At 35.4% G+C, this 17,894-nt stretch overlaps 1 long non-coding RNA gene across 8 annotated transcripts in view; it reads right to left on the reverse strand.

Moving 5' to 3' along the window:
* Positions 1–17,681, reverse strand: part of LOC135293860 (uncharacterized) — a 248,147-nt gene extending 230,466 nt beyond the window's left edge. Inside the window, exons 1-5 of one of the 8 annotated variants that reach the window (XR_010355956.1) lie at positions 17,313–17,678; positions 16,236–16,357; positions 15,045–15,126; positions 13,633–13,821; positions 10,563–10,641 (exon numbers count right to left, since the gene is read on the reverse strand). This is a non-coding gene — a long non-coding RNA (uncharacterized LOC135293860). Of the gene's footprint in view, positions 1–5,924; positions 7,251–10,562; positions 10,642–13,632; positions 13,854–15,044; positions 15,127–16,235; positions 16,358–17,312 lie in introns of those variants that run through there. The other 7 variants (XR_010355954.1, XR_010355955.1, XR_010355952.1 and 4 more) reach the window with 7 other exon arrangements.
* Positions 17,682–17,894: the final 213 nt, after the last annotated feature.

A 17,894-nucleotide genomic window follows, 5' to 3' on the forward strand; every position in this document is an offset into this window, starting at 1 on the left:
TCTTTTGTGTGGACTTGAGTGAAAAATTCAAAAGTCAGGGTGTCACAGTAAATTCTGAAGATGTGCTGTCTCTGAGGTGAAATTGCTTGTTTCTTTTCATAGTCAGTCAAGCTCAACAAGCAAGTGATAAATCTTTGTCTCAGAAACTCATGGAAGAAAACTCTTCTTATCTTGTTAACTCTTCTTATCTTGTTAACAATGCTGCTTTTTAAGACTGACATTTCAGCTCAGCCCTATGCAATACCCTTTTCACTAACACATTTTAGGAGTGAACTTCATCACTATTTTTGACTGTGCTTTTTAATCGAGCAAAGCAATGTATCAACATGCTAATTTAAAAACTCAAGAGGTACACTATACATCTTTGAGGTCTAACATTACAAAATTCTCTGATGCAAATCTGATTATTCCAGTGAAATAGTGAAATGTTATTTTGGGGGGGGGGGGGGGAAGAAATACTTTTCAGTACTGATACCCTGACCTGTAGAGAGAAACATATTCTTTCTTTTAGTTTTAATGTATTGCAATATTACCCCAGGATTAGGCTTTGCTTGTGCTTTTTATCTGAGCAAAGTTGTCTGGCAACACATTTTTCAATAAGAGTTATTTTAATTAGCATTTTTAAAGACTAATATCTACAAATAATGCACATACTGGAGAAATCATTCCTGTAGGTTCCCCAAACAAGCATATTCTGTATTTGCATGTTGGAGGGAAGAAAAAAAAAAGGCCTAAGGATGGTTAGTATTTCTTACTGTCATGCATAAATACATTTGTTAAACAGTAACTTGAGTTCCTGAGACTAGACTTTTACTTATGTAAAAGTTATCATCCTTACAAAGTTGTGCTTTGTAAGGATGCAACATTTGGCACCTCTGAAGAAAGACCTAAACTTTCCACAGGTGGATGCCTTCTAATCATTAGGGTGACATAACCAACTTTGATCAAGCATATAGAGAGCCTGGCATCTCTCCAAGATCTTTCTTGGTTCTAATGAATGCTTGGCTAAATCTCATGTAGAGAACTCCTTTGTAGACATCTGTATGTAGGGGTCTGAATTTGAATTCCACTTTTCCATGCTGTTGAAATTGCTTGTTGTTGCAACTCTTTGAGCCATTTTATTATGCAACTGCTCTTAAGTTTTTTCTAGGGTGACATACACCCCTATGAAAAGCAATCTGTGGAAAGTCTTTGATAGAGCAGAAGAGGAATCATACTGACAAAGTAGTTGCTTAGATGTTTGGAACCTAAGAGTTCTGCATGTGGTTCTAAGAAGGACAGTAATTTTAAAAATGAATTATGCTGCCTGAAATTTAAATCTCAATGGTTCAACTTAAAACTTGTGTGAGACTCAAAATGAAATTTTTAAGACATCTGTTTCATGTGTGCAAAGAAGGGTTTGTTTGTTTTTTTTTTCCCGAGGTTTTGCAGTTTTGCTTTTTTAGTTTTTTGGGGTTTTTCCCCTTCTCAGCAATAAAACAATAAGGAGCTGATAATTTATAATTGTTTCTCATGACATATGGCTCTGCATGACTGATAATGTCCTAGATAGCTAAGAAGAGAGAGCCAAAATATGTTTTGTGTACTGATGTTTTATAAATGCGAACAGTTTAATAACATTTTATCACTGTCAGTTGCTCATTAGTATTAAGTGACCAAACCACTTACATTTCTCTTTATCTAAAATAATTACTATAAGATATTAAACATTTTAAGCAGATGTCCATGTTACAAAAATAATGCGTATAATTATACATGGATAAATAATAATTGTATGCAACTCCTTCTCTATCCATATGTCTTATTGCTCTAATGAAAAACTAATTTTTTTCTTGCTCTGCCATGAGCACAGATACACGTGATGTCCATAACCATCTTGGCTGTGAGCACATGGATTACAGAGCACTTTTTCCCAAGTGTATTCTCAAATGAACACCATATAAACCCAAACAAATGGCAAAACCTAAGACTTAAAGATGACTGAATATATTTATTTACTTGGAAGTAAAGAACAATGACAGACAACTCTGGTTTCCTCTCCACATTTTCAATTTGAGCCCATAAGGCAACTAATTTATAGCACACATAAGTCTTTTCTAGGAAGGATGTTTTGCAATTTTCACTTTATTTTTTTCTGATCCTTTATAGACCTGTGACATTCTGCTTAGATTACAAGAAAGTAAGCTTTTTGTGAATAGTTTAATTTTATCTTGTGAAGTTCTAGACCTCCATTAAATTCTTTAAAAAAATATATTGGAAAAATATAGAACTATGCAGTTAGCAAAATTAATTCCTTTTTTAATAATTTTTTCAAAGATCAAAGCAATTTTATTCTAAAATGCTGAGCACTTTGAGTGCATATTAAGACACTTGACCCTCTCAGCCAAGTTTCTGCTTAGTATAATTAACAGAAATCATTCAAGATTCATTTTGATTAATCTCATAGGGCTCTGATAATTGCTTATAAATAGGTAGAAGAAGAATTGACTGCCTGAAAAAAGCTCAAAATACTCACAGTAGAACTATATGCTTTCTTCAGGTAAAATAAATATCACTTTGAAAACATTTTCTTGTTGTCAGTGTTTGGGAAGATACCTAAACTTATTTTTCAACACATTCCATAAGGATAATACTTAGCACTACTGGAATAACCTTCAGTTTTCTTTCTTCTAACTTTTCCATCCATAAATTAGCAACCTGAATGCTACCCTCATGCATATTGTATGTCAAATGTCAAAAATATGTCAATACAAGCTTTGAAGAAGTCTTTTTGTTTTAAATGAGCATATGTTGCACATGTTGCATTTTCCCTAAACTGAGGATGTTAACTTCAGAAGAAAAGATTCTGAGAATTTAGGACTGCTATTTATGTTATAAATTAATTAAAAATATGTCATTTTAAATGTCATATTTCATACTAAAAATATGTAATTTTAAGAAATACAATACTTAGAGTATCTTCTTCACAGTTCTACTCTAGTAGAAACTAAGTTTAAATTAAAAATGTCTTAAATCTCAACAGCTGTACGTTATGATTAAATGTGAAGTTAGTTAACCCCTCTTTCAAAATGGTTGGTTTGAGACATCAGAGAAATTCAAACTATCTGCACACTAAAATTACGGGTGTTGAAAATATATTTTCCTACATTAATACATATGTATTTTTAGGTTTAAATAACCACAGAATTTCCTGGATCTGTCTTTTAGGATAACATGAATTTTTTAACCCCTACACTAATATTGTCTGCTTTAAATATTTTTTCTAGCTTACCATAATTTTCCCTTGGTTGTGTTCTCCATTATTAGTGAGGAGTGATTTCTTCCTTTTATATATAGATCTATTTCACTATTATTTACATGTTTAACTATTTTGTTTGTATAAAACTATACATTTAAATAGCATGTATGAACACTTATTCAGCGATCACCTGCATAAGGTTCCTGAAAATCAAAATTACTTTTGTTTGTGGTTAAAATCACAGACTTCCAAAGAACAATAATCAGAAGCAAAGAATTACTGTGTTCAGAGAGGATATAAATCACTGAGAGCTAAGCAGTGACATCTCTCCTTACACGACAGAGATGCCATTGGTGGCAAGTTGCTGCAGAGCAAAGCCACCTGCTTCAAAGAGTTTGTCAGACTATCATGGGACTTGCTGCTAACACGGACAGAAATACTAACCTAGACATTATTGAATCAGAACTAGTTAGGATCACCAGGAAATCCCATTTCATTTTGTAATAAATGAAACACAAGCATACATGTGTTGGTCCCGACCTCACATGACCTGCTAGACACTGCTAAGCCACCACTGCTCAATTTGATTGAGGGTGAAATTCAACATTGCTAGCTCTCATCATGGGGTTCCTAGGAATGTCCAGTTTATATTTTGGAATTAATGTATGTGTAAAGACAACATTATTTAGTATTGTTGGAGATTTTAAAAACAGCTAGCACCTTTGACAGCACCTGAGACCACCTCAGATAAACTACAAGGAACTGAGAAATATTCTCTGTTCTCTAAAGATATGATAGTATGTAAGCCTTTGTAACACAGAAGCGAAACATACAGGATGGAGAAGTATTGTTTTCTTTTTGGCATTTGTTTGCTATTAAATTTATTGCAATATCAAGTATTTCCCACCAATTCACCAAAGAGTACATTGATCTTGATGAAAGGATGCTTAATGCAAGCTGAAGAAACTTGTCCTTCTCTGTTTGCAGTTAGATAGGCAAAAACATGGCACTAACAACTCCCAAATTCTCGCTGTTTATCTCATCTTTTACTTTTAATTCTTAGGGACAGTTTTGTTATCTTTTCAGGGTACTGGAAGGCTCAGGGAATGCAGCTGTCCAGAAGGAGCAAGTTCATTCAGTCACAGTATAATGTGGAATTTTAGTTGAGGCATTTGATGTACCAAGCGGAATAGAAATTACATTTGATGAGATTCCGTTTGCAATCCTCACACTTGTGAGACTGACAAGGCAATTCCCTCTCTGTCTGTCATGAATCCTACAACTTGTCCCTATGTGGCTTATAATTCTGCTGTGCAGCTCCTCAAGGGAAGAACCACTGGAGGTGTAAACACTTCTTATACATTTTATCATCATGGTAATTTAATTGAAGTAGCTGCACAGAACTGCATAACACAATACTGAAAATGCCATTGCTGTTCCTGTTTTTGTTTTTTACAAATACTGGTGTCTAGCAGTATTCAATAAAAATGACAGATGACTTAACGATGAAAAAAAATAGGCTTCTGTTCTTCTTTTACATTTACTGTATAATCATAAAATCATAGAATGGTTTGGGTTGGGAGTGACTATGATCATCTAGTTCCAAGCACTCTGCCAGAGGTGGTGAGACCTTCCAAAGACCAAATTTCTCAGAGACTCATCCAACCTGACCTTGAACACTTCCGGGGATAGATCATCCATAGCTTTGCTGGGCAAATTGTTCCACTGTTTTATTACCCTCATATCTAGTCTAAAAATATCCTCTTTCAATTGAAAACCATTCCCCATTGTTGTACTCCTTCATGCCCTTCTGAAAAGTCCATCTCCAGCTTTATTATAAGATATATTTTAGGTACTGAAAGGCTGCTATAATGTCTCCTAAGAATCTTCTCTTCCCCAGACTGAGCAACCCCAAATCTCAGCCTGTCTGCATAACGGGTGGTCCAGGTCTTTGGTCATCTTTGTGACCCTCCTCTGGACCTGCTCCAGCAGATCCATGTCTTAATATTGAGGGTCCCACATCTGGATGCAGCACTCCAGATGAGGTCTCACAGGAGCAGAGTAGAGGGCCATAATCACCTCGCTCAACCTGCTGTCTTCATATCTTTTGATGCATTCCAAGATGTGTTTGGCTTTTCAGACTGAAAGCACCCATTTCCAGGTGATGCTGTTATTTACTCACCATACCCTATTTACTCACCATTCCTCAAGTTCTTCACACACATCTGCTTTGAAATGTATGTAGGTGTGTTGGTACCTGTGTTTATAATGAATATATAATGCACACATATATTGTTTTTTCCCTTAATAGATACAGAAAGAGAAGGATTTTATCTTCAGTGCAAATCCTGTTGTGTTTTCTTTTGTTTTTTTTTAAAGAAATATTAAACATCAAATATCTTCAAAATAAAATTTGGAACAAAATGTTTTTCAGATTAATTAAAAACTTTCCAGTTGTTATGACAGATGTTTAAAAGTGAAAAGTTAAAGCAAAAAAAAGTTCATTAAAAGTCTAAGTATTAGCAAAATGCCAACATTTCTGCAATTCTTTTTTGCCCTTTAAAAAACAAACAAAGTGAACCAACAAAACAAACAAAACTCTTTGCTAAAATATATTTTATTCTTAACTGTTTAGATTTCAGTAAACCAGCACTTCTAACCAGATAAAATATATTACAGTCCATGAACTGTCAGTTTTCTCTCACCTAAAGGATGTGTAATAAATCAGCCAAATAGAACATGTAAGAAGACAGAGCATCATGTTTCAGGGCAAAAAGCAGCCTGTCAGTGATGTGTTTTAGAGAGAGAATTACTTCGCTCCGGTTATTTCATAAACCCATCTTTTAAACACAGGCAATCTCTACAAGACAACAAACTTCAGGGGAAATAACTGCTGTGCTGCTGAATTTAGTTAGAGCAAAAAGCCTGGAAAGTAATGCCTCCTGCTGATATAGCACCCTCCTGCAGTGGCCCTGATTGAACTGATGTGCTACACATACCTCAAGCAACCTCCTCTGAGACCTCAGGGGCCAGTTAGCGATCATCATGTTCCACCTTGGCAGAGACACTTTTACTGAGGTGGTCTCAAAAACACATGAGGGCAGAGCACCCACCTCCTCAGACCCATCAGAATGTGGGCTTTTGGACCTATTTTTCATCTGAGTTTCACTTCATAGAAAGAATTTTTTCAGAATCCATCTCTGAAGTAGGACTTTAGCTCAAAACAAAAACTAAAGTCCTTACTCAGGCAACTTTCCAGACAGTTTAGGACTGGGGAGTTGTATGCCATTGGTATTTACTCTGACTTTTCAATGAGCTTTAAGTAATGCATTTGGTCTCATGTGATTCAGTGTAGTGGCATTATTTTTGCATTGAAGGAATGATTTTAAAATATCTTCCCTTTGATTTACATGAAAAACCTTGACTCACATGGTTTATATAACCTTGTTATTAAACTTATTCTTGCCAACACATTTCCCTTTACTATGTAAAATCAGACAACCTGTGTAACTGAAGAAACAGAAAGAATATCCAATTATATGATTTCAATAGGAAGAATGAGAGCTTTCAATAATTTTCCTTTCATTTTACTTTTTTAAAGACAAATTAATCACTTCAGAATTGTCCAAAATACTAGACAACACTTTTTACTTATTCTTCTATCTGCAATAATAAAGAAAATTGTTTGAATATTATCTTTTGGAAAAGAACTCATTGAGTGATATCACTGTACCTGTAACTGTATCAGTCAGCCCTGGTTTGTATTATTAATCCATTTCTATATAAAACACCTTTGTCTTTTTCAACAGTGTCTAATTCTATTATAAATCCTAGGAAATAATTCTGTCAAACCTTATGTTATTCCTCTAACATATGCTTGGAAACTATTTATGATAGGTCTTCACTGCTAAGTATTTCCGTATAAGGCCTTTTGTCTCAGAATCAGCAGCTGGTTCCAAAGAAAATGTGAAGATTTTCAACAGTTACTGATGGTTTCAGCAAGCATTGACCCCTGGGTAAAATGAATAAACAGAGGACACGAGAAGTAAAGGCGTCCTTAGAATACTATTAACGCACAGTAACAAGGAAGACACGATGTACTGGGGTCAGTATAAGTCTCATTTGTAGATAAGCCGTAAAGAGAAATCATTCCACCACCAAAGAAAGGTCAACGGTTAAAGTCTGATATGATTGTTTTCAACTAATCTTCCAGTGACAAATTTCTGAACTATGAAGGAGTTCTTCAATTTCAGAAATATGTTTCAGGGTCTTTTTAAATGGCACTTCATGTTTCTAGATGTACCTAGCAAAGAAATTTCTTCTGGGAAGATTTTGGATGAAAGGAAGCATAGGCAATATTAAATTTCATTTCTAAAGTAGTCAAAGTAATATTGACATATAATTTTTGTAATTTTCTGGCACAAATCTTTTGGAAAACAATGTCTTTTTGCCCAGCATAATTTATTTCAATATAAACATGAAGTATAAGAAGGAAAAATAATTATTAAATTATTTTAACAAATGATATAGATATGTAGGATACCACAAATAAAATTAGATAAGGTCATGTTTCCTTATTTGGGCTTGATTCTTCAGTCACCTTTTTTTTTTTTTTTAACATAACTTTGGGCTCAGAATGTTATCATTGAGGAAAAGAAGAAAGAATCAACTAGCCTGTAAACCACTCTCAAATTCCTTCCAATCACAAGGTGATAGTTGAATATTTGAAAAAACACATACCACTGTTGATTTAACTGTACCTACATTTTCCTGTTTCAGCAGAAGGAGGAAGTTTTTCACAGAAAGAGTGGTCAAACACTGGAATCATCTGCCCAGGGAGGTGGTAGAGTCACCATCCCTGGATGTGTTTAAAAGGAGACTAGATGTGGCACTTAGTGCCATGACCTAGTTGAGGTATAAGATAGGATGGGTTGGACTCGATGATCTTGAAGGTCTCTTCCAACCTAGAGATTCTGTGATTCTGTGATATACAACACAAGAACTAAACATCTTTGGCCTAACATAGCGTATCTACCTTGACTTTTCCTATGCAGCAATCTGTGAGAAAATTTCCCCACTTTTGAAAACCAGAATGTGTTAATGAAGATCCTGTGGCTGAATCTCATTTCAGTGCTTTTTTGTAAACCTCCAGAAAAATGCTGGTCAGCTTTGTGGATAGTCAAATACTCATTAAAGAATGAATGATAAAAATAATAAAAATGATGAATGGTAAAAAGGCTGCAGCAAGAAGGATGAATCCCTAGTTGATAGTAGGGGAAACATGAAAAGGGAATGGAGGAGTCTTCCCCATTACACTTCTGACAAAGTGAATAAGACCCAACACCTTTCTACTGTAATTTACAGAAATTATTTTGACACAGATGTTTTGGCTCCCTCAGAGGGCAGTGAAAAACTCTTCCAGGAAATATCATATTCTGTTCTTAAAAGTGTACAAAAGAAGTGAAATAAACAACAGGAATTACTGATTTGCTTCATCAACTTATGGAAGAACAGTTTGTAAGAGAAATTTTTAGTTCCACTTGAAAAATCAATAGAAATGCCCTGTAATTTGAAGTCACTAAATAAAATAAGACTTTAGATAATTAGATAGTAAAGGCATTGAATAAGGTACTGAAGCTGGTATACGAATTGTAAAATCCTAATATTGGAGCTTTCATAAGAGTTTTTACCAGGCCATGCTATTTCATCAATAACGTTTATTGTTTTTCAGATGATGACAAATATATTTTATTTTAATGTGCACAATTAAATTTAATTTTCTGTTTTTCTGTAGTATTAATCAGTAACAATCTACCTCTTTTAAGTCTGGGACCTCATTCACACCTCTATTCATTTATTGTAATTGCTCAGTTTTGTTGAGAAAATTAGGAAGAGATATTGGAAAATTAACTGAAACATTCATATTCAGATGTCTGCTTTTTATGATCCTGCAACTCCACTGGCAATATTCTCCCGGGCTAGACTGTTTGAACTTTGTGTCATTTTTTTATGATCAAACCTGCTTACTTTTATAGTTTGACATGATGTTAACATTAATACTGGTTTGAAAATCATCTAAAATCTTTCACTCATCAAATACACGTTAGTCATTCTGGGGCTTGTACAGGGAGCTTTTGTGTTTTGCTACACAAAAAGCTACTTGTCAAAACCACTGACACCTCAGATGTGTAAAAGAAAAGAGCATGTTAAACTACGAAGTCCTGGCCTTACCTTGACCCTCCTCTGTTCTCCAAAGTTATGTATTAAAACTGTTAAAAGCTTGATGTTAATTGATTCAGAATCTTAATAATTCTGCTTATTCACAAGATTCACTAAAGCAAAAGTTCTAAATAATTATGTTCTGAGGACATAATTATAACTCCAGCAATAAGTTTTACAAAATCATTCATTTGACTTTTTCTTTTCCCCTCAGTAGTGTTTTTAATGGACAATTTAAATTTTTCTAATGGTAAATTAAAAATCAGACCCTAAAAGCATATTTTATGAGATGGGAATTATTTGATTTGGCTGAAGCCTCCAGATGAATTTGATGCAATTTTCTCTTGTAAAATCAGTTAAGAGTTAAGAGTATAGACTGCATGAGGATAAACATCATAGCTTTACTTTGTTGAACAAAAGGAAAAAAGTACTTTTTCCCAACTCACTTCAAATAAACGTCTCTAAGGTTAACATGCTTTGGAATGAATTCAGGGAGAATCTAAGCTGCTTGTACCCTTTCAAGCAAGGAACTGTAGCACTAATAAGGACCAGAGAAAGGCTGAACCTAAATCAAATGCCAAGAATTATTTAGCTTTGTCTCAAGCTATTCAACTTCTGAAGGATAAACCAAAACTATAAGATAATGAGCAGGGCAAGACTTAGAACTGCTTTCTTATCACATCCTTTTTCCTCTTAATTGTAAAAGTAGTAAGCTTCTGAGCATTGCCTGAAATGCTCAAGAACTATTACAACACAGTAACTTCAATTACAACATAGATAGACTTAGGCTGTGCTACAGCAGTTGAGGATGATGCCTTGCATAAAAAAATTTGATTGATAGACTCAGCATGGTCAATGACAGGGGTGGAACTCTCAACAGAGAGAGGAGGCCTGCACCATATTTCTCACTACAGCTGTGTGTGAAGGTTGACAAACCTAGCATTATATAACTTCAGGAATTCAGAGCAGAATTTTCCAAGATAGGCACTAATAACTTGAGCTTCATGGAAGAGTTTCTCTATGCCTTTCTAAATCAAGCAAAGGAGAAGCAGTCCCTAATGGTGTTATGCATGATAATCAAATTTCCTGGTTAAAATGTACTCACCCAAAGGTCATATCCAAAGCCCTGAAATCTTGTTGCAAAGCTCTGCAGTATTGCTTGTCTTCTCAGCAGAGGTCTGCTGCTTTGGAGGATAAGGAAACATTTACATAAGAATGTTATACAACTCCACAGATTAAAAAAATCAACAATTTATGGCTGACAATGACAAAGAAGAAAGATACCAAGAAAGCAGCAGTACCCGCTGCAAACCAAGTACTAGATTGCAATTCAGTAGGTTTTGCTTTTTTGTTTTTCCCCCCAAATATGTATGTAATTGGAGAAAAGGAGCTTCTGCTGGCTTATTTTGTGGTGCAATTCTCCTTACCTGAGAGGAAGGCACTTCTATTGTATGGATTTTTTAATACAAAAATATGCTTATTAAATAATTTAAAAGGTGCATACCAAATTCCCTAACTTAATTAATATGTAGATAAGTTTCTGTTTTACTGACACAATGGCATTTCTGTGTTCCTGTAATCACTACTTAATGCTCATGTCACTTAGCCTACATTAGAAGCTTAACTTTGTGGTTTCAGGGCTTTCTTCAGTTTTAAAGAAAAAAAAAGGCAGAACTTGCATAGGCTATTCTATTTTAAAATAATTTCTCCTCTCTCACAAAGTTTTTTCTCAGCCATGTGTTCTCTTTCAGGCGTACACAAAACAAAAATCTAAATGATGGTTACAGTGAGATCACCATACCATGATCTTTGCTCTCAATTGCCCTGTTGTTTCAGGACTTAGAAGAGGAATGCCTCAGTTGTCAGTGCCTCTTGGGCTTGCCCCAGTGGCATGTGAATTTCTAGCTAAACTGTGCAGTGATTTTTTCCTATATCTGTTAGCACCAGATCAAGAAAAGTTGGCAAAGAGCATTTCCAGGCACATTAGCTAATATCTGATTCTGTAGTGAAACAAGTCTCAGCTATGGCTGTTTTGCTGGAGCCACACAAAGATACTGTACCAGAAGTAATTCAGTTCAGTGTGTAAACAGGCTGATGTCAGTAACAGAAACTGAATAAAGCCATTACTTTATGGCTTCTCATTTAGTCATTACTTAAACTCCAGCAGAAAGATTTTTGAAATTCAATACACAGTTTCCTGCTCTTTTGATCTAAAAGAGGAAAATTATCTCTTTTCAAAGAGCCAATGTTTAAAAGAACATAGGAATGAACATTTTACAACTGTAAACTGCAAGTATGTAAATTACTGGGAGTAGTTCCTGCCTTTGTTGCTGGAAATAAAATGAGAGCTTTGTTTAGCTGGAGGCACACTGATTGATAAGTTCCCCTGATGGTTTTATGGGGTTCTTGTTGTTTGGTTTTAGGGGGTTGATTGTGGTTTGGTGTGGGAATATTTTTGTGCTTTTTAAAATTCATTTTTATCCATTTTTTTGTTCATTTGCTTTATTTTTATATCCAGATTAAGCTTTAAATACAGAATCCAAATTTGATGATTTTAATTATTTTGTAACAAAGTTTCACATCTTTTTTACCTGAAAATTTGATCACACAGCTTATTTCCAGCTTATTTCCACATTATGTCCTATGATTTTTAGGTGAGCATCAGTTATCTTATAGTTTCTAATCTAGAAAGGCTGGTATCTAAAATGTGCCATTTGTTTGAACGAATGCATCATGAAAATTGATGAGAAAACTGATGGAAATTTTTAATAAGTTGAAAAATGTATGAAATTTAAAAGGGTTAATTTTTTAAGGACATGATCTACATTAGATTAAATTATGACTTCAGAGTAGACACATTAAATACAAATAGAGGAAATATTTGAGGAGGAATTTCAAGCTTTCCAGTGTTTTTAAATGTATATTCGATCTTTTCTTCACCATGGCTTTATCAGCAGCTTCATTATGACAAACAACCTTTTAGTAGTGATCAACCAAGAACTAAGTATATTATATAAAAAATATAATCTTTAAATAAAAAATTTACTTTGATTCAGAATTGTAGATCATGCTAGCAGGAGCAGTGGCTAAGAAGACTATTAAATTAATGCATTCTTATTAACATTTCTGAAAAAGTGGGATTAAAGGTAGTAGAGAGGAGGATGATAAAAATCCATTATAGTTATTTATGGCAGAAAGGAGAATACAAACTCCAGGGATTCGGGAGAGAGGACTTAGAATTACTGAGGTAAGTGTGAATAGAAAACTAACTAAAAATCATTTCTTCAGAACGCTGGTTATACATATGCATGTCATATATTTACTTCCTGATCATCTCACTTAAGAGGCTGCCTTCATTATTGTTTGCCAGGTATATTCTCATTTTTTTCTGTAGCTCTAGAGATTGCTGTTTAAATGATACTTAGTTTGCAATAATTTTTTTTTTCCAGGTAAAAATCGGTAAGACTAGAGGCCACAGATGTCTCCAAAACACAGTAAATACTGACATCCTTCAGCTCTCAATGTTTCATAAACTTACTAGGCCTTTCCCTGTTGATCTGGAGCTTCTCCAGTGCTTTCATACCTATCTAGATGAAGTTGCCTGGTTCTCAGGTGAACCATAAAATGATTCAGAAAGTAAACAAAATATTGCATACTTCTTTTGTGGCATCTGATTTCAAATATAATCCATATACACCTCACTTATACTGACTGGATTGCATATTGAATAAAATGTGTTTTTAAAAATACTTCAATGCATCTTTTCCAAGATAGAGTACCTGAAAGAGGAGTAGATTATGCCCACTTTTTACAGTTCACAGCTATGGTATTTGGCCAAGGGTTAGGAACTTTAAGCAGATTCCATCTCTGACACATACAGCTTAAATATAAAATTCCTCCCTTACACCAGAGTCTGTATCATCGAAATTATTAAGATTTAAGTAGGATGTGAGAGGAACCTACAGTTAAACATTGTTATGGAAAAAGTAGTGCAGTTTCATGGAGTCACTGGGAGTTTGAAAGACAGCAAGCTTGTACTTGTGCTGTTTTCTGCAGTGAACATACTTTTGGCCCCTTCTAGCAGTTTTCCCTTACAGTGTGTGTTGCGGGGGGAGGAGGGATGTGACATTATTTTTAAATGTATAAAAAGCTGAATTTATATATTGTGTTGTTACCTGTGTTTCCTGTAAGCTCCTTCTTGTTTAATTTTTTGTGCTGCATATGCATTAGGCATATGACTCAGGCATGTGTCTTTAGCGGAAGCATCTCTTCCCCTGAGCAATTTAGTGTACATTGTGCATGACTTTTCTCCTTCTACTGTGCTTCCTCTGTTCCTATAGATGACTTGGGGTTTGTTTGTTTCACTGGTTGGAATGCATAGGATTATTAATTACCCCTACAAATAGAGACAAATGTTGAAAAACTGGACAACATAGAATTCTTATTCCTGATAAGAAATAATTGCTGTAAAAACACAGCAATTCAGATGTTTCTGCCTTCAGAAACTGCTCTACTGACTTAGCTTCTCTTATGCAGTAACTTAGGACCTTTATTCCTAAAAGTATCAACTTGATAACCATAATTCTATCTGCTTTCCTCATCCAGAATTAGTAAATAAGTCGACTTTGTATGCAGGGGAATAGGCCGGGTCATCAAAGCCTGTTGTCATTAATATCAGGGACAAGTCGGACAGCTTGAGCACTGTAACAGCATTCTGCAGAGTCAAAGCATTGGGCTTAGCTTAACTTTGACAGTGTAGGAGGAAGAGAGCAAAATAAAAGTTAATGAGCAAAGGGAACTGAGGAAGCTGTCCGATGGCTGCAGATTGCTGGCGCAGATCCTTGCCGTGCTCGTGTCTGGGGCTGCCGCCCACCCCTGCTCCTCACCTGCACGGAAGGCAAGCCGCAGCCTGCTCGGGGCTGGCTGACAGCAGCGCCGGCATCCTGGGCTGCTGCTGCTCAGAATGAGGTCAAGCAGGAGCCGCCTCTCACTCGATGGGACGCTGATTTGGATCTCTGCCCCCCGGCCAACTGCCAACTTTCCCAAACCTGTTGGGAAATGCCTTATCTCTAAGACTCTGCCGCTGTTCTGTCAGCTTTGGTTAACGAGCCATCAGATTGAGAAGTTGCTGATGTGAGACAGATAGACAGCTGAAAAAGTATGGTGTTTGCACAAGCAAAGCTTCTTTAGAAAAAACAGGCTAATGCAAACTTAAGAATTAAATTAAATTTAAAAAAAAAATCTAAGATAAGTGAAATGTCAGCTACAGAAATACCACATTAAAAAGAATAGAGCTTGGGAAAAAATAACTGGAAAACAGATACTAAAAGAAAGAAGAATAAACAAAGATTTCAAAGCAGGAAAAGGATATAAAATAGAAATAAATACAGTCAACAAAAGAAGAGAAAAAGAGAATCTGAGCTACACTAGGAATTAAATATAGAAAAAGAACAAAAAATCTTCAGAATTAAAGGAAAGCAAAAGCAAGAAAAAGGGGTGAGCTAAAACTCAAGATGGACAGTTAAATTTACTTATATAATACTTTTCATTACTCGTGACAAGTTAAGGATTTCCGGAAAAAACTTACATTACTGTTGCAGTGCTCAGGTTCCCTGGATATGTCTCAACCCATGCATAAGATGAACCTTACCATTTCTTAGCTAGGCAGCCTTAAAATCATAAATTTTTAAAATCATAAATGTAGTAAAAATAAGTTAGAAGATTCAAGATTTATAAAATCACATCAAATGTATAAACTTGCTTTACCTTATCTTAGATTTTATATAATAAATCTATTTCAAAATTAACCCTAATTTCATAGACTCAATGGATATCTCATTAGAAATTCTCTAGAACTTTGCATTGGTCTTTGTACTCCCAAAGTTCCAAAATATGCATATTTATTTTTAATAACCATAATTTTTTAATACAAGTTTGCAAATATTGATCACAACACGTAAATGAAATAATCTGACATAGGGTCCCATCTGAAGCTCATTGATCTGCAGTTTTAGAGGCTTGCTTTCACTGCTTACTTATTTCATTACTTAGTTGATAGTCTATGCTTGGGGAAAAGTTTTTTATTAAAATTTAAGCGCCTCTGATTTTGATGTATGATCTGTAAAGTCATATCATGCCTGCAACTGTCATTGTGTCACCTGGCAGTCACAGACACCTTGAATTTTTGTTACTGGGCTGCATGAGAGAGAATTCAATTTTTTCTACCTATGTTTTCTTACAGTTCTTTAAAAGGAGTATTCAAAAGAGATAAGTTTACAGATGAGGATTGGTGATGAGTAAGCCTGATAAAAATTGCATTTTTTTTGCAAATTCTACCATTACTAAAATCTTATGGAAATTATGCATCACACATACATTTTTTAACATTTATTTTTTAGTATACTTATTTGTTTGCTGTATTTAGTGGAAGGACATAAAGCACTCATTTGGATTGACCTGAACTACTCAGAAGCTCTAGACATTCTAACTCCATGTCAACAAAAACTTTACACCATAACATATAATTTATTTATTCCATCCTTCAAAAGACAGTAGTGGAAAAAAACATATGTTTTATATTTTATAATAGTCTACTATCTGATAGTCTGTATTAGTTTTTTACAAGTTAATGCTGTGGCAAAAAAGGATACTAAAAAAGAAACTCCCAAAGCAGCCCACTGAATCCAGTAATCCAATACTCCAATACTAAGGTGTTCTTTCTCATAATGCTTATGGTTCAGAAATCTTACAAAAGAGTTAGGCTTAATGAAATACTCACTTTGAACAAGCACTGGCATTTTCTGTTCATTTTATAGATTGGATGGCTTTGAGATCAAAACCCTGTCCCCATTATGTTGCTTGAAGGTAGCTCTAAGGCACTGCAGGCTCATCTGTATGGAGCTGAACAGAAGCAGAAATATTAGCAATTCACTAACTGGCCTTTACATTTTAATGACATTAAGTAAAGCATTAGGGTAGAATTTGCATTATAGAGGCTTTATCCTTAAAATTTATTTATTCAGCAGCATAATTGTAAGTAATGTTGAGGAAATTACTTAATTTGGCATTTTTCAACATGCTGAGGTGGTGCAAGTTTTATACCTAATGTGGGACTATTTCTTTTAAAGCCGTCCTTCCCCTTGTCCCCATGATAAAGCTGCTAAACAGGATAAAGTATGTCCATCCATTAAGCCAGGATATGTAATCTGTTTTCACTGACTTTTCATTAATTATCCAGCAAGAGGTGTAGAAATCAGTGTTTGCTGAGGAAAGCTTAACTGGTATATTGCCCCTAAAAAACAGCAAGGTTCCTTGTGGCGAAGGAACATTAATGTGTGAGGTGATTGGAGGCAGTCCTTTGAAAGAATGGTTGACAGGGCACTAGCAATGAGTCAAATGAGAAACACTAAATATTACTCTGAAAATTTCAGAGAACCTACATTTCTCCTCAGTTCTGCATGAACAGTCATAAAATATTTTTATGTGACTTTTTTTTTTAGTCTTCTCAACATGGAGTATATGTTAAAACCAAGCTCCTAATTATGGTCTAAAAGTAGTTTGTTAACTACCAGCAAACCAACGGAAATATATCTATACTATATTTAAACCCATTGTTTAAAATTTGGTATCTAGCATCCCTTCATAGAGTCATAGAATCATTTAGTATGAGAAAGACCTTTAAGATCATTGAGTCCAACTGTTAATCCAGCACTGACAGCTCATATTCAGATGGCTGTGGACCAGCACCTCCAGGTTATTTTCCCACCAGCAGCTTTCCAGCCAGCCCCAAGTCCGTAGCATTGCACCGGATACTGCTGCAGTTCATAGTGGAAGCACAATGGAGGAAGATATTTACCTGAAAAGCTCAAATCCGTGCAAGAGTCCTCTACAGAGAGCAGTGTGGGAGGGTGTGGCATTGCGTGTTTTAAAAAGTATAAGTTGAAGTTGTTATGAAAATTAATTATTCTTTGTTAGTTTAAGTAATGGTTTGTTCCTTCCCCCCCCCCCCATCGTGTAAACCCCCTATGATGGCTTGTTCCAAAGTTGTTTTTCCCCCGTTTTTCCCACCACTGGCCTGCCCATCAAAGTGAGGAGTCCCTTGTTCCTCCCCCTAAGCCCTTATATGGATACGTCAATCCCATGGTGCTGCCTCCTGCCCCTGTCAGTCATGTTAACCCCCCTCTTTTTTTCGAGATACTTCTATGTCACTCATTCCCAGTCTAGCTCCTGATTTGTTCTCAAGGCTTCCTCCCTCCCCCATGTGCTTCTCATTGGGCCTTTTGTGTTACGTCAGCCTTCCTTTACCTTCACCTATTGGTTCCCTCATGCCTCCCCACCCCACGCCCACTCCCTTTATAAGGGCTAGCCATACCTTTCTCCCTTGACACTTGTCCCCGGACCCTGGTTGATATAAAGTTTCCTTGGAACCTATACAAGT

Source organism: Passer domesticus, chromosome 2 (assembly GCF_036417665.1).
Source record: "Passer domesticus isolate bPasDom1 chromosome 2, bPasDom1.hap1, whole genome shotgun sequence".
In the NCBI taxonomy this organism is placed as follows: Eukaryota; Metazoa; Chordata; class Aves; order Passeriformes; family Passeridae; genus Passer; species Passer domesticus.